General features: G+C 38.1%; 1 protein-coding gene across 8 annotated transcripts in view; it reads left to right on the top strand.

The window, feature by feature from the left end:
• Positions 1 to 25,486, top strand: part of lingo2 (leucine rich repeat and Ig domain containing 2) — a 280,055-nt gene that overhangs the window by 136,671 nt on the left and 117,898 nt on the right. The window contains exon 5 of one of the 8 annotated variants that reach the window (XM_051419442.1): positions 21,903 to 21,956. The exons of the other annotated variants lie outside the window; for them this stretch is intronic. The gene's annotated coding sequence lies outside the window, so the exon portion shown is untranslated. The remainder of the gene's footprint in view (positions 1 to 21,902; positions 21,957 to 25,486) is intronic. 8 annotated transcript variants of the gene reach the window in all.

Here is a 25,486-nt window from a genome sequence, read left to right on the forward strand (position 1 = left end):
CAATGCAAGTCTGTATTCCAGTGTCTATATGCTGTTGATGAAATGAGAGCATTTTTCAAAGGCAGATACCAAACAGCTTGAGATAAATTAACTTGCTCAGTTGTTTTGAAGGAAACATCCATTTATCTCGGCTGCTGTTTGTTTCATATGCAGTGCAGTTGATTAAATTCTGACCTTCATCACTCTGTCAATAAACAGCGATTTATTCGAAAATAATCAATGCTTGTGAGTTACTCAACGGTCTCTCTCTGTCAGTTGCACAGGAAGCCATCACAAACTTGTGCAGCCGATAATTATTCTATTCCATTTGCATAGATGTAAAGTGTGCTTGTTCCCCCTTGTATGGCTGACCTGTTAGTAAAACGTGACCTCTAGTCAGAGATTAAACAATGCTCACAAATGTGGCTTTTTGCTCCTTGTGACAAAGAGGACAAGATAATGAGTTCTGGGGGAGAGGCTTTTTGGCACTGTCGAGTGAAATCCCTTCTCCTGAAAATAAAGGCTTTTGGCAGCACATCTCAGTGTCTCTAACTGTATTTACGGGGGGGAAAAAGAAAATTAAAATGAGGAAAGAAGCCTGACTTGACCTCGTGCTGTGTCATTGCGACCGCTTGTTGTTTATCTTTGTGTATTCGGCAGGATTGAGTGCATTGTTTACAGGATTATCAGGCATCCACATAGACTAGCTATGAATGCAAACTGTGATAATTTTTCTGGCCAGCCAAAATGGAAGTGTAAAACCCTAACAGATTACCATTGACTGTGGCTGACTAGGGGTGCTGGCCATACCACAGTGACACGCCAAGTAACACCAAGCAAAAAGCAAAAAAAGCTTTCCCACCATTAAATGAGTCATTTTTAACTCGGTGTTCACATCAAAACTGCAAAAATGAGTACGCTTTTTCATTTCCAGTCAGTTTGAACAGATATCACTGTGGGCGTTCATTGACAAAAGATAATAGTTATCAAAACATATATGTGGACATTTCTCTGTTCTGTTCTGCAAATACGGTGTTAATCCAAATAATCACTACTGTATGCAGTGAATAATACAGTGAAAGGGAGACAGGAAACATGGCTAGTCTACAGCGCTGCTGTGTTTTCCACATGTATGTGTTCTTCATGTGTATCTGCGGTTGTGAACATGTGAGCGAGTATGAATGGCAGACACAGAGAGGAGAGGTGAGATAAAGACAGTGAATGCTGCCGTAGTTTGAACAAAGACATGGCCCTTTGCAGACAGCTTGTTAAAGCTGCAGAGGATGAGTCAGAGAGCAGTCCCCTTACAGGAGCCCTTGTTGTTCCGAGTCCAGTCTGGTTTCATCTTGTCAGCCTTGCTCAGGGCAAGTATAAAATAAAAAATAAAAAAACTGCTGCACAGGAAGTCTTCTCCAGTCTTCTCCATGTCCTCATCTTGACATTTTCCTCTCCATTAAATCACCTGGAGGCTCCACGTTAAATGTCCCTTCCTAAGATAAAGTGAAACAGTTGGTGTTAACTGAACTATCACCCAAATGACAAATTATACTGCCTCTATTTAAGACTTATTTTAATTCATACATAGTCATGTGCATTACTTTGGAAATTATACTGATATATGTATATATGGTACAATGTTTTTGATTGCTTAAATACACACATATAGATGCAGTTTCCCTCGCTGTATACGTAAAAGGTCTAAATGAAAGGACATTTTGATTTACATTTGCCATGAAAGCAGTGCAATGATGAGTTGAGAACAACAACAACTTCATCATCTGCTTAGCCCAGAGCCTTAGCTGTTACTGAAGCATGAACAGGGTTAGGGAGACATGGAGGCACTGTTTCATCAACCCAGAATTAATACAGTATTAACTGCAGTGTTGAACTACTTGCAAAAAAGTCTGCAAAACATTCATATATCTCTATAGAGTCAATAAAAAATAGAAGAATCACAATAGACTACTAACATTCTCAAGATAAAATGTAGAAGATTCACTTCTCACTTCTAAATTTACTTTAGTGTCATTTTTCCATGTGAGTTTAATATTCTCTTTCCTTTATACAGCGAGGTACATTTTAGAAGTCGATTGTGTTTGACAGTTTGATCCTGGCTATTGTCCCTTTGCCATGACAAAAGATTAGTGAAGAGACTCCACACTGACCATGTTAGTTTTTATGAAGCTAAACCTCTGCTCTGTAGAGACACATTGTTTTGGCCAAAGGGGAATGCTGATGTGTGACCACTCTTTCCTTTATGTCAATACAGCACACAATAGAATTTACTGCTCGAGGAAATTGAGTCAGATTTTTTGAAAAAAAAATGAAAGGGAGATGCTTCCATATTAACCTTTTAAAAACATTCAGTATCATAGATCACAAATCCTCCTCAGCAATGTCTACCTGCTGAAAGGATTTCTTATTAAATTGGTGTTACAGGTGTTAAATCTATCCCTTTTATTGTGTGAGTGCCACAGGGGTCTATTCTTAAATCTAAATATTACTTTTTACTCTGTTTTATTGTACATGTTATTACATTTTATGCTCCTTCTATATCCATTCAACTTGTTCGACATCCTTAGCCTATCTCTGACACTTTTCAAAGCTCCACTTCTCAATCATAAGCTTGTTCTTAATGCAGATTTTGAAAAACACATAGTACCCCCTATATATACTGAATACTCCTACCATCATTTCATCTAAACTTGACATGATACCCTCATTACTTCTGTTAAATCCTACAAATACATAAGAATTTAGTTAGACTGTACAGTATTATTTAGGATCCATTTTCAGCCTTTCTGCATAGAATAAAATTACGCTTGTATTCTGAAATTTTTAAACTAGTATAAACTCTGTAGCTGACACAGATTCACTTTGCATATTATATAATATATTGTATTATGCTTGTATGCTGTATGCGCCTATAGTGACACCAAGACACAATTTAATATGTGCTGCAAGTATCAAATGATATGCAGCCTATATGGTAATCAGTAATGTATGTGTATGAAGTAGGTGTTGTCTTTGAGTTAGGATCTATAGTATTTATTAGGGATACACTGAATATTCGGCCACCGAAAATTTTCGGCCGTCCCACGGATAGCGATTTGCAAAACGTGTAATTCTGAAATTTCAAGAGGGGGTGCATTTGCAAAGAGTTTCTCCACGTCGGGTTTAATTTATTACCTGAAATCCAAACACCCTGATTGCCATTCTGAATATGAGAAGAATGTGGCACAGAAAAGGAAAATCAATCCGAGCACGCGCATTCCGTCTGTGGCGGACGTTTTTGAAAAGGCAAGAAAGTTTTCCAGTGATGGTGCCAAGGCAAAGGGCATTACACAAAAAATTATGGAATTCATTGCCTAAGATGATCAGCCATTCTCTGTCGTAGAGGATGTGGGATTTTGTAGGCTGATTATTATTCTCATTATTCATTCATTCATTCATTCATTTATTCATTCATTCATCATTAAGTGAAAGTTAAACATTTTATTTTGAATTTTATTTTATTTTATATTGTGCACTGTTGTAATGTCAGTGCTAAATAAATATTTTCATACTTTTGTAATTTATTTATTCTTTGAATTGCAATGCCTTGATTTTAGTGAGGTTAGTACACAGTCATAGCCATAAATGCAATGGTACTAATAATTGGCAAAATAATTTCTTGCGGTGTTTCGGTTTTCGGTTTTCGGCCTTGGTTTCCTCATTTTCGGTTTCGGCCAAGAATTTTCATTTCGGTGCATCCCTAGTATTTATGTATGAAAACAACAATACATCCAATATTGCATGTTGTGGATTTTGTACACATTAGGCACATACAGTATACCCTGTGTGTCTTATACTATATTTGAAATGTACCACAGTATATAAACTATATCTATCAAGGAATTCCCATATGTTTGTATATCTATATTTCCATCACATGTGGTTCAATTGTGAGGCCCGGCCAAGGCTTCTCAGTACCCGTGTGTGTCACAGATTGCAGGCAGTTAATATTTCAGTGCAGTGGAGCTGCATTTGGCGACAGCCAAGGAGTTGGGTCAGGTTAACAGGGCCGTTGCGTGCCAGTGCCCAAGAGAGTCTTCAATATTTGATTGCCTTTTTCTTCTTCAGCTTCCTCTTCTTTTAATGCACTTTAGAATGGAACCCCATATGTGTAGTTTCAACATATGCCTACTGAGGAACCATGTTAAACTTCGACAATGTTTTTTTCATTGTGTTTTAGGTATAGTCTGCTGAAATAGATTTATGTCATGCTGTGTTATCACAGAGGATATAGCAGTTGTTATAATTGCCATTCATTTAATTACAAACAAAGACTTTTTTGCATGACTTAGTGCATATTTTATCACATTATCATTTTATTATTTCAGGGCATTAGGTTAATGTTTTAAAGCAGCACAAAACAACTTTTCCTTCTCCCATGACAGTTACAGGTATCAAAAATTCAGTGTTCAGCACTCAGGTAATGTAATCACAGTAAACTTCAAACAGCATCCTCATGATGGCCAAACCTTAGCGCCTGATGCTTTAAAGTGCATTATACCATAGGGGACGAGACACTTAAAAGATGTAATGGTGTGTTAAGCTTTCTCTGGAAGGAGAACTTTGTCTTGGTAGACAGTCTGGACTCCATTTTAAACTTTAAATGTGTTATTTCGTCTGGATGGAAATGTGAATGTAGCCAGTGAAATAATTTAATTTGGACAATACATGCAAATCTGGAGGGTCTGAATTGAGGGTAATGGGACACACTTCCCTGCTGCAGCCCATATTTTTATCTAAGGTAATAGGACACCTGAATTATAAAATAGAATATTGCTTAATACAACTATAAGTGTGACTTGTAAAACAGCGCAGTTTTTAAAATTATTACAAGAAAAGTGTCATTTGCTTTGCATTTACATACATGCATTACATTATTATAAGAAGATTGAAAAGTGGCATCCAGATAAATAAATGCCTGACTTACAGTAGGATTTTTATCTTATCTTAAAATGTACATACACAGGGACAATGTTTCCTTGCAGTCCCTTCAGCCTGTAACATTAGCTGCTTCATCATCTGAAGTGGTAAAAACACAAATTGACAGGTTAGATCATGTGGCTGACCTTTAAGGCTTTTCCGACATAGCAGCTCCAAATGTGGAGACAAATAATTGTCTTTTTCAAAAGCGTAGTAGCTTTCAATTAGCTCTCAACAGGCTAGTCCACAGGACACTGAAGCCACAATTTTCAGACATTTACAGCCTGCAGAGCCTCTAGTTCAGTGACCACAGAGCAAACCAAAATGTAAGTTCTGCAATTCTAAACAGAAATCAATTTTATTATTGCTTTGAAATACCAAATACCGTAAATTGTTAACGCAGTAAGGATTAAAAGAGCAGAAACTAAATTGCTCCACTATGATAGCATTGAATACCTGCATTTGGTATGCATTTAAATTTAAAAAAATGAATACATGCAGGTCTACTGATTTATTAAACACTGGTTTGAGGGAAATGCATTTGATTAATGGTAATAATATGTTCTTGGTCCCATCTGCCAAGAATTGTTAGACGGTGAGCCATCACAAGAGGCATCAGTGTCACAGGAAATCTATCATATGGCTAGGATACAAGTTTGCTACAAGAGCTGCTTCTGCTGCTGTTGTCAAGATGCCATGCAGTCACATGATATGCATACTATACACCACGGGCTGTTTGGATTTATCCTACAGCAAACACATCAGTTTTCCAGTCATTGAGCCATGACCTTTTCATGTCACAATCAGCATTAATCTGTCGTGCCAGACCTGTCAGGCTTATATTCAGCTCTTATATTTTGACATGAGAGTAAAAGGAGGAAAAAGTTTTTTGGTGACACTGCCTTAAAATATAACGTCTCTATAAAATGAAGGTCCGTAATGATGGTAGAGGAGTTGGATTCCCCCCTGAGTGTGTAGATTGTGGTGATGGGTGACTGACGGCAGGTGAATGATGGAACCTCATTCTCAGCTAATTCCCACAGGACACTCTGAAGATAATGGTGGTGATGGATTAAGAGGTGGGCTGTGCAATTTTTGTAAGACAATGTAAGACAGAATGGCACGTGTAACAATGATATTTAAATATAAGCATCCACCAGCCAGGTACAGGAAGGAAGTTAGATTGGTTTGACATGGTGGTTCGACAGGGTGACATTTGAAACATATGAATGAAAAATGGGGTGTTTTTTTAAGCTCTGACAATACTGAACGAAATAAAGGAGGTGGTGGGAAATGCGGCAGAGAGAGTAGAAAAGAGGAACTTCCACAAAAACTTAACAACCTTTAGGAAGCAAAGAAATAACTGCAATTTTCTTGCTTGATTTTAAAAGTTGTACTCAGTATGTGTCAGCCTTAGAAATCTGATATTTGAAATCATTTGTATTTCAATTCCAATATGGAAAACATGTGTCCATTGGCTGCAGTTTCACCTCTCTGTACATTAAATATTCTATTTTGTGAATTAAGCGTGACCACCACTGTAATAGCTGGATAAATCAAATAAATCTTTAATGGTTTCAGTATGGAAAGAGGGTAATTCAATTTTTAGCATAAAGAGACTTTCTGTGCCTGTGCATGCCTTTTACTATAGCTTTAGTTCAGGTCATCAGGTATTTTTAAACTGTCACCTTTGAAAACGCTGCATGTGAACAAAGAGAGAAAACATGGCATCCTCTTATACTTACTGGTATGGAACATTTTTATCAGTGGACCTGTCTGATCAGAGTCCCATCAATTCACTCCAAAGAGCCATTTGTCCTGGGCCTTCTCTGTTGTCCTATCAGAGCGATGTCACACCGCAAATTGTCTCCCAGGGAGCAGTCCGGGTGGTGGGAGATGAAGAAGAAGGAGGAAGTGACAAGAGTGTTGCCCTAAATTGCTATTGATTCCGTTGTTTGAACCTTTTTCTCCAGGAGGTTAAGAGTCTAGGAGGAGCCGGGGCTGAGGTTCAAAGGAAGGAAATGTCACCCAGTCTTTATTCAAAGTGATGTCTGTCGCACCCTGTCATCCTTCTCCAATTGTCCACTTAGTGGGAAATTCAAAAGTGAAACATCTTGGGGATTCCCACCAAATTGTCAAGCAACTGTCAACTCATCATATCAAACACTCTTTTTGGGAGTGGCTGACGAAAATGCTGTTTATTTTCTGCCTTTATATTCCTTCATTATACTTTTTTCTTTTCGGATTGCCTTTTAATGATGTATTTTTTAAAATGCTATCCACATGTGCTCAGTTGCTGGCAACAATACAGGTCAGCTTAGTCTCAGAAATGTGAGTAATCTGGCTCAGGATAAAAGTTTAAAGCTATTGATTTCTAAATAATGTACTGTATAATGTTTTTCCACAAATATTGACACAAATACAACTTGAGGCTCACTATCTGTTATAAAAGTTATTGACTGAAATAACAAGTGAGCCTCTGCACCGCCTGCAAAAAGCAGACAATGCCAAAAAGCCTGTGATAGATTATGGCTTCTGATCGATAAAGATGCCTGATAGTTTCTCAGAAGGAACTATGGAAGGCAATGACACTTTGATTTATAAGTCACAACAGGCACTGAACAGCAGTTTGAAAGGTGTCGAGGTAGTAAAAAATGTATGTTTTGATTTACCAAAATGTATCTCCATCTTTAAAGACCATATTTGTGTGCTTTTCTTTCATTTCATTTAAAAAAGGAGGTTCAAAATGTTGTATTTTGTTGCCCAAAAATGACACCCTATGCTTAACTACGGCATAATAGCTCTCTAATGCTATCACGTCCTCCATATTATTCCTCTCAAATTGCTTTCAGTCCAGTATATCACTACAGGGATAACAGTATTCCAACAAGCATTCGAAACTGCACTCACAGTTCGGGGGGCTTTAAAAGCCAACCAGTGCTCAGAGAGGATTATTTTTTATTTTATATGACTGGGCATTTGTTACAAAAAAAATACAAGCTCCTAAAAGACATCAGACTGGTACCCTGCATGAATGGGATATTACCCTGCACAATGGCTACAAAATGGCTTCTTTGAGCTCATTTAAAAGTGTACACATGACGGTACACAACATCTTTCATCCCTTGTTTAATAACAGTGGGAGAGAAAGCCAGTAACAGCTGGTGTCATATTCTACAAGGCAAACTTTATACTCATTTCACTCTTTTATGCCCCCCCTCCTCCTTTCTACTTGTGTCTCCCCCCTCCCTACCTGAATTTATCTCCCTCTGTCTTTTACCTTTGCTGCATCAATAACATTTGAAGAATCACAAATATTTCATAGTCATGCCTGTGGAAGGTTTCCATCAACTTTAGGTGATTTGCATTCCTTAAACTAGACATGTGCAATGCATTATGCAACACTTGCAATGCATTCTGCATAAATCCAGTACTTGAGTACATATTTGAGAATCTAACATTTTATGGATTCCTTTTTCTGGGTATTTGCTTCCAAACAGAATTAACAGGCTGTTCCTGTATAGATAAACTAGACCTGTGCTGAAAATTACACCAGTAAATATTTTCAGATGAGTTTTAATCTCTGTATGTAGCACATGGGAATTTAAAAAATTTGTAGCTTGGATAAATTTCTCACAAAGCCATGGCCAATTTGGTGAGCAAGGAAACCAGACTTAACATAGTACACTGCACAGTGGACTTTTCTGCGGTTTTGTGTTCAGTGTCCAACCTTCTCAACCCATTTAAGTGGAAGACAGCATGTTGTGTTCTGCAAGGTCTCATTGAGAATACTGATCAGGTTGTACTCTCATGTTGGTGCAAGTGAATCAGGCAAGTCAACCCCCTTCGTCACACCAAGTGAAGCTCAGAGGACAGGCTTTTTTATTTTATTTTTATTTTTTGTGGCTTTTATTGCCTTTATTTGATAGGACAGCTGAAGATAGACAGGAAAGGGGGGCAGAGAGAGGGGATGACACGCAGCAAAGGGCCGTAGGTCGGATTCAAACCCTGGGCCGCTGCAGCAAGGACTCAGCCTCGGTACATCGGTCTCCAGCTCTACCCACTGAGCTAACAGGGCACCCAGGACAGGCTTTTTTAGCAGAAACCTGAAGCCCCATCACTGTAGTCTTAGTATCAGTTTAACAGGACTGAGAGTGATGTGGTCGTTTCTGAAAAACAGCTTTTGTTGAACTAAGTGGTTTTGTCCAGTTTTTTTATTTATTCCACAAGCTGCTATCTCATAAAAATACATGTAGCACCCTAAAATTAAGTCAAGGCCCTCAATAAATCACACTTGAGTTAAATACTTTAAGAAACCAGATTAATTGCGACATAATGAAAAATTACTCTGGTATGAAAATACGAGTTGGATCCAGCAGATAAATCTCTCTGGCTTTGATTGTATCCGAGCACCAATAAAACATTATCTAATTGCAACTAGTGGTAATGACAAAATTAGCTTGAGATGGCTAGCTTCCATCGACATGAATCTTCATCAATCTTCCTCTTTTCAGATCAAAGGCCTTGGTCATTAAAGAGCCCCAGGGTATTGATGCTTGTTTTATTACCAATCTTGGAGCCCATTATGGGCCAGGAAGCTGCTTCTCCGTGTCCCCTGATAGAGGTGACACTCTGCATCACTGATAGGAAAACTTTTGAACTGTTTCCACTGACCATTCACACTCCCCCGAAAGCACAGGACAATAATCGGCACAAACAGCTCCACTCGCATTCATCGACTACCTATCTGACCCTTTCTGTTTAGCTCTGTTTTTTGTCAAGCTGCTTTTCACTGGACAAACTTGCTCTATCTCTCTTGCTCCCATTCAGTCAACCATCTACTCTTAGTAGAGAGCAAAGCATCTTTTAAAACGTATTTATCGTCATTTACATCATGGAACAGCATATGCTTTGTACAGAACATAATTACTTTATTTCACCGTAAACAATTTTGGCCACCCAGCATGTTGAGGTTATTGCAGTCTACTGTATCAAGGGCACAGATAAGTTGTCTTATCATTGTTGTCTTGCGAACAGTGATATATAGGTCCCCAGAAAAGTGGACCTTCATTAAATTTCCAGTAGCTCACAACGATAAAGTGAAATAAAAAGTGTCATATATCTACCTCAACAAAAGGTATCTTCTGATGACGTCAACATTCATCAGGCATACTCTGGGTGTTTATTTAAACCATATATCTTTTCCAAGCCCTCCACCTGTCAGTTAGATCCCCTCCCCACAGTCCAATATTAAAAAAACCTGGTGCTGACCCTAATAATTATAATAATCTTTGTCCCATCTCCAATCTACCTTTCCTCTCCAAAATCCTTGAAAAAACTGTTGCTTCTTATACTTATGACCATGTGATATTTCAGTTTTTCTTTTTTAATAAATTTGCAAACATTTCTACATTTCAGTTTTTTTTTCCTGTCAAGATGGGGTGCTGAGTGTACATTAATGAGAAATAAAATTAACTTTTTTGATTTTAGCAAATGGCTGCAATGAAACAAAGAGTGAAAAATTTAAAGGGGTCTGAATACTTTCCGTACCCACTGTATGCTGAGCACTGATAACCCACAGCATTAGGTCTTGTTGCTGTATCTTGTGTAAGTACTCTTAACTTTTGGATATAATATATGTAACATTTACGCTTAAAATGTCTATAAACTCTCAACCCTTGTTTTATATTTCATGGAGGTGTGTACTTACATTATTGCAGATCATCAACCATTATTTATTCATGGAAATTGACTAAGCAGTGAGCGCTTTTACATCAATTGACAGCAAATGTTTCTAACAATGTTTAACCCCTTTGAAATCAGTAATTTTATTCAAGTAACAGTGTGTTTCCTTGCTTGTCTCTAATCACTATAACTTCCATATAAACATGAGATTAGGAATGTGACTAAACATAGTAGGAATAAAACTCAAATATTGCCTTGTCCTGTCCGCAAGAGTCATGTGAATTAGATTTTCATCAGCAAAGGTGGTTGTTTAACAATGAAGACAACTTCCATAATCCCACGCAGCTTCATGGCATCATCAAATTAGTCCTGTGTTATTATTATTGATGTGAGAGATGCCCTAGTGATGGAAATGACATACTATATGTTTAAAGAAGTATTCGTCACCTTTTTTTTAAGTTGTGAGGAGACATGCACCATGCTGTGCACTATTTTACACTGTGAAAACTAACCTGAGACACATCTACATTCTACATTAAATTGTCACCATAACACCTACAGCACATTTAGCCCTAATGCTTAATGCAGCCCATCTCCTTAAGAATTTTGACAAGTGTGGAAATGTTTAATATAAGTATATAATGCTTGCTGTGGGTGTCAGACAGGTTGATTTAAGAAAAGTCACCATATTGCTAAAATGTACAGAATTAAGTGAGAAAGTAAGCGTGTGGTAGACATTTCAGTGTAAATTAAGGTAATGAATATGGATATTTTATATAAAAGGTTGTAACATATTTTGTAGCTGTACCAGTTTCTTCATCTATTTTGTTTACCCAATCATCTGTCATAATATTCTTGTTGAGTATATGAATTTAGTCAGCCAATCAGCTTAATGAAGAATTTCAGACAAATGATAAAAACAGCACAGTATGCATATGAGCAGAGTGACAGCCTCTCTGATTTATAATTCAGATTTTGTGAGATTAAAGAAACAAGAGAGAGAGGAAAAACTTTGATAACTTTATTTTTAATTATTCATACGGATGGAATTATTCCTCTCATAATATTGTCACTCTCTAGAGTAGCGTCATTCAAATTTTATAGTGGAGCAAGTGATAACCATTTGGCTTAATTCAGTGTCTGTAAGTATTTAGAGGTTCAGGTTATATTTTATGCCCTAATGTTTGTATTGGTCCCACCTGGTTATCCATGAAGGTCATTATATCAGTATAGTTATATGTATTAGTAATGTGTTGTAACCATTATATTCTTATGATTAAGTGAGTAAAATATACAGTGTGTGTGCAAAAAATGGATGACAGTATTAATTATATCCATATATGTTATTATCATATCATAGTTTTTTTAATATACTGGCAACTGCATTACTTTAAAGGAGAAGTGCATTCATATAAAATGTTGAAAGCATGCCTGCTTTAACAAGTAACTTAAAAGCAAACTTGAAAGGTAGTCATCTTCCCTAGGAGAAACTTATTCTCTTCCATTTCTCTCTAGACAGTAGGCCAGTGTTCAAACATGTGTGCAATATTTTCTTAACTTTTCATTTGTTACAATACTGAACACTTGCCATTCCCATTTAGTTTTTGCCCAATCTGTCTTCTAGAAATTCCATTTATAGACTTGACATTTGAATACACTGAAAGAAATATAATGTTATCTTATTATACATTAGGAAACATTTTAATGCCTATATCTGCTAAAATGTTACATACTGAACATATGTGGAAAACCTACACCTAATGTTTCCTGTCTTCCCTACATATCATCTCGCAGCAACTAAACACCAAAGTCTCCAAAGTCAAGGTTTTCCTTTTCGTACGCCAACCATACACCCAACCACCTTCCTACAACTTTACATTGCCAACGGATATAATCCAGGCAGCAATCAAGAGTCACTTGAAACATATTTGGCAAAGCAGATTGTTTTTATATAAACATAATTTCCAGAAGCCAGGTTAGTTTTTTGTGATTAAATTGGGACAATTTGTAAAATAAACTAATGCTTACACAAACTGTGTTCTTTGACCAACAGAGAAATAAAAATAGAGAATGGAGTAGCATTTAGCTGTAAATGATAGATAAACAACAGAGTAGATATAATAAATAAGACTTGCAGTTATATTTGGAGTATAACAATTTAGTTTTATGTAAATTATTTTACATTTTGAATACTTTTGGTTCTGGCTCCAACAGATGGCACTCACCGGTCTGGTTCAGTCTAAAGGGAGACAGCCTTTCTCCCTTCCATCTTTCTTTAAGGACAAAAGGGACTTTTTTCACTTCCCCAGGGCTACAGCACACTCCCCTGCCAATCAAGAATCAGTGATTGAATTAGTGCCAGGTCCGCTAGCCCGCGCTTCCGCTGAACGACAGACAGATCCAGAGTAGAGATTAGGCGAGTGTGAAGTTCACCCTCCTTCAGAAATCCTCACATGCATCTCTTTTTCCCAAGCGCTCAAAGGCACCTCAGATGAAGAGAGCTCTTGCCTGACAGGCCTTGAATCGTCCAGCCTGTGCAGAATGCAAACTAGGCGGATGGCCATCTCTTCCTTCCCAACTCTCTAGGAAAGAAAAAAAAATCCCCATAGATGCTACATTTAGGATGCAGCAGCAGTTCTGGTGCAATTTCTAAAGAGCTGTTTGAGTTAAAATAAGTTTGAAAGATAAGACTGCACACAAGATGTAGCCCATAGCTCAAATACAGTGTAGGATTTCATAGCACAGGCTGACAGATAAAAACATGTACTTTTTTTTTGAGTGTCTGCTTCAAGGGTAGTATATGGTCTCTGCAATTCTGCGAATCAAAACTGCAATATTAAACTGTCAGTTTAGTTTAATTACATATGATTAAAACAGATAATCTATGTAATCCTTGTTCTTTTTGTCAAACAGTCTTGTGTTTTTTACTGTTCAGATGGGAACATGATGAACATACAGAAGACCCTTCCTCCACTCCAGCCTGAAGGAGTATTTTGCAGATGCTTAAATCCAGAAAGTCCAATGTCATGCAGCCCAGTGTTGTGCAGATATCATGCTGGGAGAGCACAAGAGAAATGTTTTAGAGAGCAAACCAACAAAACACCTTCTGGCTTGACAAACAATTTAGCCAGCATCACTTCAATAATCCAAAATGCTTTCGCTGTCCATTGCCATTCCTCAAAACGAAAACAGAGGCTTGTCTTAAATGTCCGACGGTTCAGCAGTGATTTAAGAACAGAAAGCAAGCACGATAAAGATGGTGTGTCACTGAACTAAAAGGCCTTGTGTAAGCTGTTCAGGAAAGAGAGGTGCTTTATTTGACTTCATCTGGTGAGCTATACAATCCCCATTCTGGTCAGGGTCGGACAATGAAAAAGTACTATATGACTGTGTGAAATCACAGTTACAGAAGTAGTTTAACATATCACATAATTCCAGAACCAGTTTCAGCATTTCCTCCAAATTAATAGTTTTCATTTCATGTTACATTTAATTGGAAAGGATAAAAAGATCTAAAGAAGTTCTCAGTTTATCCCAACTAATAAGGTTAATGAAAAGGTCACAACACTTTTCAGATATGACATAAATCAACTGTTATATGATATATCTATCTTTCTTAGTATTTGTGCTATTAGATAAGTTTCTAAAGCTGCAGTTCTTTGTGGGCCCTGTATGTTTAGGAACATTCATAGGATGAATTTTACAATTGACTTTTAAAATGTGTAGTTCCTAACTATTGACCAATGTCAGTTATGTTCCCTCAGTACTTAAAACTTAGGGGTTCATGTCTAATTATCCTATCAATTAGAGCTGAATATTTAATCAGTCTAATTAAGCAGGAAAGACCATCAACTAGTGGAACAAGTCATTAATTTGCTGGATGATATGAAGGTGAGCTGCAGTCAAACCCATAAATAACTAATCCCAAGTGTACAAAACTACACATGGCTATATGGAACCATTTGATATCTAGCACAAGCTGTCCACAATGAAAAAAATCCACCCAAATACCACCATGAGCATGACTAAGTAAATGTGCCAGATTTTTTTCTAACTTTCCAAAATACAGAAGGATGATGAAGCCATCCAACATGATGCTTAGCGCTCCACATTACTAATGATAACACAGACAGCTGTACTGGCAGTGTTATCATTTGCCATACAAAAAAAGGCAAATGATAATCACATTTTGTGCCATCAGCTGTGGGTAATGTGATATTGGCCAGAATCCCATTATCATCATAGTTATTATCGACCACTGCTGTGCATGCACAGTCTTAGTGACTGCCTATGAGTTGTACTTTCAGCCAGATGTAGAGGAAGAAAGAAAAAAGAGACGGATAGGTTTACTGGGCGTCGTTTACTGAAAGCCTTTTAGCGTCTTCTAAATCATTACATAGCTCATCATAAGTCCAGGACAAAGGGGTACGAAGAAAAATATTTGTGTTTGCCAAAAAAAAGAGAGAAAGATTTTATTAGACCTCTTTTTGTGTATTTATTTTTATTGTTTTCGTAACAAAGAAGTAGATACATATTAACAATAGTTGGTGGCGCTACACAAAACAGTACAGGTTTAATTGACAGGGGTTTTTGACATGCGACAAACAGGGCCTAGGACAAAGATAATGGCACAGCGACAGAATAGCACAAGTTTAGTTTTTAGACATTAAATCAAGAAAAGGTTGCCAGATTTAAAAAAATAAATTACTCTTTAGCAGACATAATGTACCTGATTTTCTCCAAGTGTAGTACATTTCCCAGCTCTCTCAACCACATTTCAAATGTAGAAGACCTTTCAGGTTTCCAAGATTGTAAAATTAGCTTTCTGGCTAACATTGTTGAAAGGGAAATAGCCCTGGCTTCACAACTACTCTTCACACTATCTGGATTGGCCACCCCGTACAATACGGTGAATGGGTCTGGGTTACATGGATGATTGAAGGCCTTAGTGAAAAACTCAAGGAGCCCCAGAATGATTGTAGCTTATGACAAGACAAGAATAAGTGGGATAGTGTTCCTTCTTCACTTCGAATACATTGGGATGACACATCCGGAAATATTTTCTGCAATCTGGAGGGAGAATAGTAATCTATGTACTACCTTGAATTGTATCAAATTATGTCTTGCATTGATTGAGCTATTATGGATGTTCTTAATACAATTCTCCCACATCTCATCTGAGATTTCCCTATCCAATTCTCTCCCCCAAGCCTCTTTAAATGGGTCTGACTCTGGGATTCCATAGAGTTTAGATATAGCCCCTCTCGTATATGGTTTGATTTGAAAAAAACTATCTAATGCTACATGCTGAGGTTTACGTTCATATTATGGAACATGAGTTCTCACAAAGTGTCTCAACTGTAGGAAACGAGAAAAATGGGAAGCTGGAAGCTGGAATGCCCCCTGTAACTGCTGAAAGGAGGCCAAATGACCCTCAATATAAACATTTCTCAAAGTGATAATTCCCTTCTCTCTCCAGTTTGAGAAAACTCAATCATCCAGTGCACGTTTAAATGCATGGTTACAGCAAATAGGAGAATCCAAATAAACTTTGGGTGTTTTCAGAGTTGTTGTTACCTGCTTCCATATCTTTAAAGAGTTATAAATTATCGGATTATCATTATACAAGTGCTTTTTAATCTTTACTGGGCTATTAGTGAGTGCTGGTTGAGAGGTGTGTTGACAGGATAGGTGTTCAGTTTGTAACCACGCAGGCATCTCCTCCAGGTTATTGCCTGGTAAACACCCCAACCAAAACGGAAAAATATTTAAATGTGCAGCCAAGTAACAGGATTTAAATTGAGGCAGGCCAAGACCTCCCTCGGACCGACTTTTAATAAGATGTTTCTTCGAGGTCCTAGGTATTTTGCCAGACCAAATAAAAGATGATACAATTGAATCCAGCTGTCTGAAGTGATTTTGAGGGATGCATACTGGGATTGATTGAAATATATAAAGGAACCTAGGCAAGACCACCATTTTGATAGCATTAATACACCCTACCATTGACATAGGTAAGGTGTTCCAGAACTGTATATTCCTCTTCAACTGATCAATTTTCTCATCCCAGTTAGGTCGTAGTAGCTGACTCAACTTCCTTGTGACTATAATACCCAGACTTGTGAACTTATCTGATACAATTCTAAATGGAGTTGTCTTGAGGAATGTCATATCTACTAAATTTGACAATGTCATTAGTTCACTTTCCCCCCAATTTATCTTGTATCCTGAAAATGAGCCAAATTTATTTATTAGCTGCAGCAGTGTAGATATAGAGGCTTTGGGGTCTGAAATAAATAATATAACGTCATCAGCGTAGGCGGAGAGCTTATGTTGAATTCCTAGATGTGTTGTAGGGTGTATTTCGGGGCTAGAGCGTATATAGGAGGCTAAAGGTTCCAGAGCAAGAGCAAAGATAAATTGAGACAGAGGATCTCCTTGGCGTGTCCCTCTATATAGCCGAAAAGGACCAGATTTATTTAGGTTTGTGACTACAGAGGCCATGGGTTCCTTATATAAAATCTTGATGCATTTAATGAAAGAATTGCCAAATCCAAATCTTGCCAATACAGACAGCATATATGGCCATTCTACCTGGTCTAAAGCCTTCGGCATCGAGGGATATTATAACCGTATCTTCCCTATCACAAAGAGGACTATATAATATGTTAAATAGTCTTCTCATGTTAAAGTATATATGTCGATTAGGGATAAACCCTGTCTGATCTGGGTGAATGATTCTGGAAATATGACTATTGAGACGGTTAGCTAGAATTTTGCTTAATAGTTTAGATTCCAACGGGAGAAGAGACACAGGTCTATATGAGGAGACATTCGTGGGGTCCCGGTCCTTTTTCAGCAGTAGAGCAATATTGCCTGATATAGTGAGTTAGTTAAGGAGCCCACTTCCCTAGAGCGATTAAACATACGCAGGATTAAAGGTGCCAGCAGTGAGCTGTATGCCTTATAAAATTCTGCCCCAAACCTGTCAGGCCCGGGAGCCTTATTATTTGGGAACCGGACTATTGCTGCTTTAACTTTATCTAGAGTGATCTCAGCATCTAACTCTGCTGCAGCATCATGATCAAGTTTGGGTAGATCACACATTTCCACGAACTCTTTAATTTCATCATTACTAGTAGTATTGTTTGAGCTATATAGATTGCGATAAAAATCCTCAAAACATTTATTTATTCCCTGCTGATCTGTAACAGTCTGTCCTCTTTTGTTCTTTATTTGGAGTATGGCCTGTGATGCCTGAGAATGTCTCAGTTGCCTTGCCGGCAACCTATGTGGCTTATCGTCTAACTCAAACAGTCTCTGTCTTGAACTCATCATTTGAGAACACACACGTTTAGAAAGTATGGTGTTGTACTCACACTTCAACTTGGTGATCTCACCCAAGGTGCCTGTTGTTGGAGTAGACTGGTAAGACTGTTCTAGCCGGCGTATGTCAGACTCCATGTCTTGCAAAGCTGTATCCTGCTTTATACTCTTCCATGATTTATATGAAATAATATGTCCTCTCATGACTGCTTTTAAACTTTCCCATAAGACCGAATCATCAGATTTTATTAGACTTCTAAAAGTAGCATGGAGACAAAATGACCCAGCAGCCTAGCACTTCAGATGCAATCATATGGAGACACTGAGCTTCTGAAGAAGAAACACATGCAATGCTAACGAACAACACAGGCTCACAAAACAGACCATACACTGCATTGTAGAAAGGCTCTCACACAAGTCTCAGGATTTAGTCCTTTGTCTTTGACAGAAGATCAGTAGAATATTCTAATATTGTGACATGCCGGCATTGATCGTGACCTTCAGCAATTTTTAGAACGAGTTCTGGATTTGCTGTTTGGGTCTGAATACTAATACCCTTTTCATGATGCTTTGAGGAATTAATCTATGTAAAGCAATTGTATGATAGAACTATAGTAATAATTGTCAGATTTTCAATAATACTAAACCTCCACTGACCTTCAGTCATTTCAATACAAGGCGATGCTTTGAATATTTCATTTGAGATCATGGAAATAATATGCAATAATGATAGCGGACCTGCTCCAAAGAGGAAAATAATCTGCTGAACTAATCTGTTTCTATACCTGATATAAGAGAGTTGTACTCGTCAAGACGTCCACAGAGCCCCTGTGTAATAGCAGATAGCTTTTAAGGGTTTGCCATATATACAGAATCTTTATATACATAAAGATTAATATCTTAATCTTTGAATCTGTCTAAAGAAATAAGATATATTTTTTTCATTTTAGATGTAGGACTTTAGTCAAACAAAACAATGTATATATGACTTGCCAAATTATTGCCAAAAGATTTTGGTATATACTTTCAACTGTTTCTTCCTTTGTCTGCGTTTCTTGGTTTAATGTGACATTTGGTCACTGGAAATTATTCCAACTTTATCAAGTGGTGATAATATAAAGTAGACTGACTGTATTTTCATTGCTGAGCTAATGCTAAATCCATCAACAAGAAATCGATTTTCAGGCAGAGTTACATGAGCTGCTTCGAGTACTGAAAGAAACAGTTTTATTCCAGGCTAGATGTGTACTTTTGTATGTGTGCACTGTTCCAGCCCTATCCTCCAACAATCAATTTCTTGGAGTGCTGGATGCACTTGAGTGATGGGAGCGCAAAAGTAGTGACACTCAGCCATCATGCAATGAGAGCATCAAATGATTGCCTCAGAGAAATTGCTGTATCTTCAAATGTCTTTGAGAATATCTCCCATCCCTGTCTGCTTTCCCTCTACTTGCTGCTCGCCAACACTTGAAGAGTTTCCTTTTGACTTATGTTATCAGTTTGGGGTTCAGTGCAGCGCACAGTCTTGTGAAATGGCTGTTTGGTCCTGCAGGATGCCCATAGTGGAAATTCCATTACCTTCCTTGAAGATCCTAACCTCAGATTTACACTTACTAGACAACTCTGAAGACTGAACAACACTGACTCAAATTGAGTATTTTCTTTAGTTGCAAGGAAAAATGGACACTTGACTAAACTTTATAACTAAATACTGCAGCTGTTCAAAGTAGCTAAATTAGAACAATACTAAGACTACCATAAACATTATCCCTTTTGAGAACCCAAAGTATGTTGTTCCTCAACTGTTAAATGACAGAATGGACGAGGCAAAATGTCTGGCAGACAAAAAACTCATTCTCTCTGTAGGAGTTTTAGGGGTTTTAGCATTTCTCTCTGTCCCTCAATTCTGACATCCAGTAAACCGGCCTGGGTGTCCTCCATCAAAGGACAACACACAAAGGATTCATCCCCCAGAAATAATGGTTTCTAAACTGCCTTCTGTCATGTGAGCGATGGTAATTAGCAATAATAGAGACTAGCTACGGAAGGAACTTGAGTCCTTGAGATCACTTTAGAGGATGGCAAAGCCGAAGGACTCAAATTGGAACCTTATTAGTATTTCATTAACACGCCTTTTACCTTGTTCTCCAGTGTTGCCTGGGTAATTAACGCTCTGTCGTGTTCTGTCTCAGACCACAGGAGGCTTTTTATGGATGGCGATTCCTCCGTTGAGCTAGTGCTGTATGGCTGGAAATCACTGCAGCCTACTCTTGTTCTCTGATCACATAGTAAATCCAAGTTAAATCAATCTGACTCTCAACAACATGTACTGTATATTTTAGTTTTTGGCAAAGCTGTTGCACAAGTGGAAAAGAGGGCAAATCACTTGCTATCATTGTATTATTATTGTTTTCCTCATAGTACAATAATGAATTGTGTACTGCCTCTCTGAGTAGCATGCTGTGTTTTATTGCCTTTTTTAATGGATAAGACCTGTAGAGTCAACCACATCAGGGGAAATGATTTGATATCGAACTGAAATAAAAGCATTAACTCATTTAGAAAGAAAATAGATTTAAGAATGATCATAATAGTCTTAGGGGTGTGATGTAGTTTCAAATAAATAATTTTATTTAAACGCGAAAAATGTGCAAATATCCCAGGGCATTGTGAGGTGAATGGGGTAGATAAAGCACCAAGTAGCACCGAGGGACTGTTGATTTTTCACTAAACTATTTTGTTTGTTATGTGGATGTTTATTCAGTTAGCCTCGGTACTGTTCCATCCTTATTAAGATGCAGGGTCTGTACACAATTAACGATTGCTGCCACATCATATGTATACAAAATAACTCTGCTGATTAATTGTTGTTATTGTTTTATTATTGCCTATGATTGGTTTGATTGAATTTGCTTCTTGAGTCACATGCAAGGTGCTTATCACCCATAGACGCACAAAATAATTACTCAGCCTTATCTTTATGACCTTTGAAGGTAATGTTCTGTGCCGTGCCGCCTGAGTTCTAGGAAGAGTAGCTAAGAAAAGTCAATACTACCAATAATGAATAGTAATCAAGTCTCATCCCGGAAGAATGGATATCAGCACAGAGGCTTGTGCAAGGTCCCGGAAGCTCACAAGAGGCATAGTGCAGAACACTACCAATCCACCAACCCACATACACACCTTCACACCGCCTTCACCCAATGTCTCCATTCCCTCTTTTCACACTCCATCGAAAAACTGCCCTCTGAATGATGTATGGGAGAGAACAGGTATGCGGATGTCATTTTTCACCCTATCCACTCACTTTCCTCTCTCAACGTTGGTTGCCGGCTGGGCTGACTGGGACAGGGATCCTATCACACCATAAAATGTGATCCCCAGCATCTATATTTTTATTGGTTGAGAGTAAATCCACATGATGTATATGCTCCCTGCTGGCCAAAGCTTTTTGAGGACAGAACTACTGATCTACCACTGTCACATAGTAGGAAGCCTGTAAATAATTAAATTACCTATTTGAGGACAAAAATCTTATTTTGTTGTGGTGTTTATCTTGAAAATGTGTTATAGAATCTATCCCTTGAGATATTATCTATGTGTCTATCTTCAAATGGGTTTGATCGATCATCAACAACATCCAATTAGGACTCAACTCCCATAAGAATGGTTAATTAACGTTTAACCAGAACTTCATCTGTGAGCAGTGCTTAAAGTGGCACCACTAACAGAAACCTGATACACATTTTACTTGTTTATTGTACTATTGCATGTGTTGATTCATAAAGATATGATGGATACATCTGTGGTCATTCTTTGTTCATTCTGTGATGCCGCAACGATGTAGCATATAGCATAAATTAGCAAGTACAAATACTTCACACTTTGTTGAGTAAAAGTAACGCTAATATATACTTGTGTTTTTATTATTTCCTAAGGGCCTTAAAATGATTATCTCTCCTTTTTTCTCTGCTCTGCTACCCTTGATGTAGGTAAGTTTTTTGTGTTTTGTTTTCTTATCATTTATGCTGCTGTGTGTACCTATGTATTCATCCACTCCATTTCATCCTAATTGCTCTCGGCAAAGAGGAAGCAGCTCTGCACACCACAAAAAAACTGAGAGGAAAACTCTAAGACACCTTTACTCCTTGAGATATCTTTCTATTGAAAAACCTTTTGGTAAGGGTTGTTAGTCAGTCAAAGATCAAAATATAGATGATTCCTATTGCATAATGTATAAACGAATGAAAGAGAAATTCAATGAGAAATTTATATTTTCATTTGTTTTGAATGTATAGAAATTGAGAGATCCTTTCCATTATATTCCTGCATGCGTTTCTTATACTGTGTGTTAAAAGATGACAGTCATTAAGCCATATTTTCCTCTACAACAGCAGTATGTAATCATGGGCGTGGACTGTGTCTTAAATGTCAATGGCATCTTAGTTAAACATTAATGAAAGAACTTCATCCTCCGTGCTTCTTCTCACGGCTCACCGCTGTTTGGCAGGATAGAAACAACAACTCGGTCTTCTGTTGCCATGGAGACTGCTGTATTTGTTCCCAGTGCAGCAACAATCAACGTTTAGATCCCTAACAACTCTGATACACCATTATGTTTTTTTGGTATGAGGTTAATTAATAACTAAACAGTTCACTGGGATGTGCGTTAAAAGAAGGCACCGATTCAGGTTTGATTGACTGTTTTATGTTTGTTTTATTGGCAGTAATAGTAATTTTACTATCTTGGCATGCTTGAACCCATATAAGATAAATGACAGAAGTGAAGTTTATGTTAGTTTGCATGGAAAATCCAACACTCAGTTTAGTATCATATGAATCTGTTAGATGATGTGGAAAGATCCTGGGTTCCTGCAGGATGAGGCCAGTGAGGAGTCTGAGTTGAGGATTTACTCACTTGTAACTTAGACGAGTGCTGTGGTGTAGTTTCAGTGGGATTCAGACTAGTACGGCTCAGAGAGGTCATTAGGATTCCATGCGGTTTTGATCTGGGGAGGCTACAGCATGTTCCACTGTTTTCTAGAGAAAAAAGTGGATGTTGGAGTTGTTCTCATGTTGTTCTCTAAGCCGGGGTTGAGACCAGGCTTTTCAAGGATAGATGGCAATACTGTTATGTTTTTTCTTTCACCTGGTTCATTTTTTTTAGCATTTTATCTGCAGTTTCCTCTCATATCCATGCCTTTTGGTTGATCAAGGCAACACAGGAATATTTTTTCTACATTTATGCATTGCTCGTAATAAATATTCTCTAGAAATGCATTGCACGTAATGTACTTGCTCAATAAAAGAAAAGGAGTTGAAAACTGTTTGTATTCTACAAACACTGCGTTTATTTTCAAATTGTGAAAATAAGCTTAAGACAGAAATGAGGGAAGGAGATCAAGTTTACAATTTTGGCATTGGTGCTTACACCCACAGTGAGCATAATACTAGCAGGAAGCATCTGTTAGCGGGTAATGAATTCAGACCCTTGCCCTATAGTTGTCTATCTAGGCCAAGAAACTGCTAGAAGGACTTATTTGCTATACCTGAATTTCTTTGGGTTTATCTGAAGCAATGTCTCCCCAAAGCAAGCCTAATCTGGGAGGCTGACCCGTAGTGCCCCAGGCTAGATCAAACTCAGGGCTGAAGCTACGGCTCTCCCACAGTCCCAGCTATGCCACCCTTTGATAGTCGAAGGCCCAAATCCTTTAAATGTCGGGCAGACTTTGAGAGACACTACAGCTCAGGAAAAGAAGCAGGCACTTGCTGGGAGCTTACATTCTCTGGGGAAAAGCAATGTCCCACTTTCAGAAAGGGGGAGAATACCTTCACATCACTTCGGGCACCACTTGGAGGCTGTGGCAGCAGGTATGAGGACATTCATGGTCCCAAATGGTTTTGTGAATGCAGAGAAGTGGCCTCCATCTTACTTCCTCCCGTCTCATGCATCACACTTATGAAGTGATGGAGGCTACAGGTTGAATCCCAGGGGAGTTCAGTCCACAATTCAAGATGCTGGCTGACACCCTGCACTCTATTCCTCTATGCACAACAAAACAAGAGTGCACACACAGCCATGTAGACTATGTCTTTTTTTAATGAGATTATGATTAGCATAGGGACTCTCCATTTGTTGTCAGTTGCTCAGTGTGTCTATATTCCTCATGTAATGGTCAGATTTTATTTCTAACTACAGTCGGATACCTGCAGTTGAATGACGTTCTACAAGTGGTTGTGTTAACAGTGATTCACTGGATTCAGTGTCTTTAATGTTTGGCAACTTTAATGAAGACATATAGCCCTGATGTATGCTTTTAAACTCCTAATAGTCCCCTACAAGTTCACAGAATGTTCCGCCAGTTCAGAAGGATTTGTTAACATTTTATACAGTTTGGGCCTTCGCATCTTAATATGTGGATAATAGCATAAACAGCTAGGGGTTCAGTCCTCACTGGTATTAGCCACTCAAATTAGATTTAGATTGTATCTTTGTTTTTAAATTTGCCTGCATTCTGACTTGTTGTCATTTAGGGGACACATAAGGCAGTGCAAAGAGCTTGTGCGGAAGCCTTTGAAGGACAATTTCAGGGGGACCTCAGGGGGGAGACGACTCAGATGTGGATAAATGTTTCATTGCCATTGGGCAACAGGGAAAAAAGAGATTTTCCTGGGTGTTGAAGTGGAAAAGGCATTGGGTGGGTGAAAGAGATGGGGTGAAGGGGTAAAGATATGATGCATTGCAAACAGTCAGAGAAAAAATGGAAATAGAGAGAGAATGACGCAAAGATAGTGTTGAAGGAGGTGCAGAAATGTGAACTATGAAAGATGAAACCAAGAAAGGTGGAAAGGCAGGGATTATAGTGACAGTGACATGCATATTGTGGAAAGGGAGATGAATGAAAATGAAAATGATTAATGTGCAAGGGTAAAAGACAAAGAGAGGAAAAGGTTCCTCGTGCTCTGGGTCTTCAGGATGCTTACTGTCTCTACATCAGGGATAATTCCTCCGCGACTGGTATCTGAAGACATGACATAAAGACGACAACAAGTTCAATTACACTGACAGCAGATTGGTTAAAATTGATTTTGATGATACGTGTGTGTGTTTGTGGGGGATTGATAATTAATTCAGAACTTCTGAGCATTTGTATCATTGTGGTAGCATTGTAGCAGATAGGTGCCTTTTAGCAAGATACCTCACTCTCACATGTTCAATATGTAGATAATGGTTGTTTCTATTAAATATAGAGTTGTCCAGCTACTGACAGAACTGTTTACTATTTTTTTCGATTTAGATTTAACTGAGAGTGCCTTAAAATAGTGAGACACAGGAGATGAAGTTCTCTCAGTAGGCAGGCTTTTGCAAACATACCCATGTCTGTGGTTCATGGGTAGGGATCTTAACCACAGCATCATCTTCGGGCATATTTTTCTCTTTGAATCTGCATTCCCACACCTTGGGGAGACCGGAAGCAGGACTGGACCGAGCAGCCCAGCAGTTCCTTGTCTCTGCTGTCTC

The sequence above is a fragment of the Dicentrarchus labrax genome, unplaced genomic scaffold (genome assembly GCF_905237075.1).
Source record: "Dicentrarchus labrax unplaced genomic scaffold, dlabrax2021, whole genome shotgun sequence".
NCBI lineage: Eukaryota > Metazoa > Chordata > Actinopteri > Moronidae > Dicentrarchus > Dicentrarchus labrax.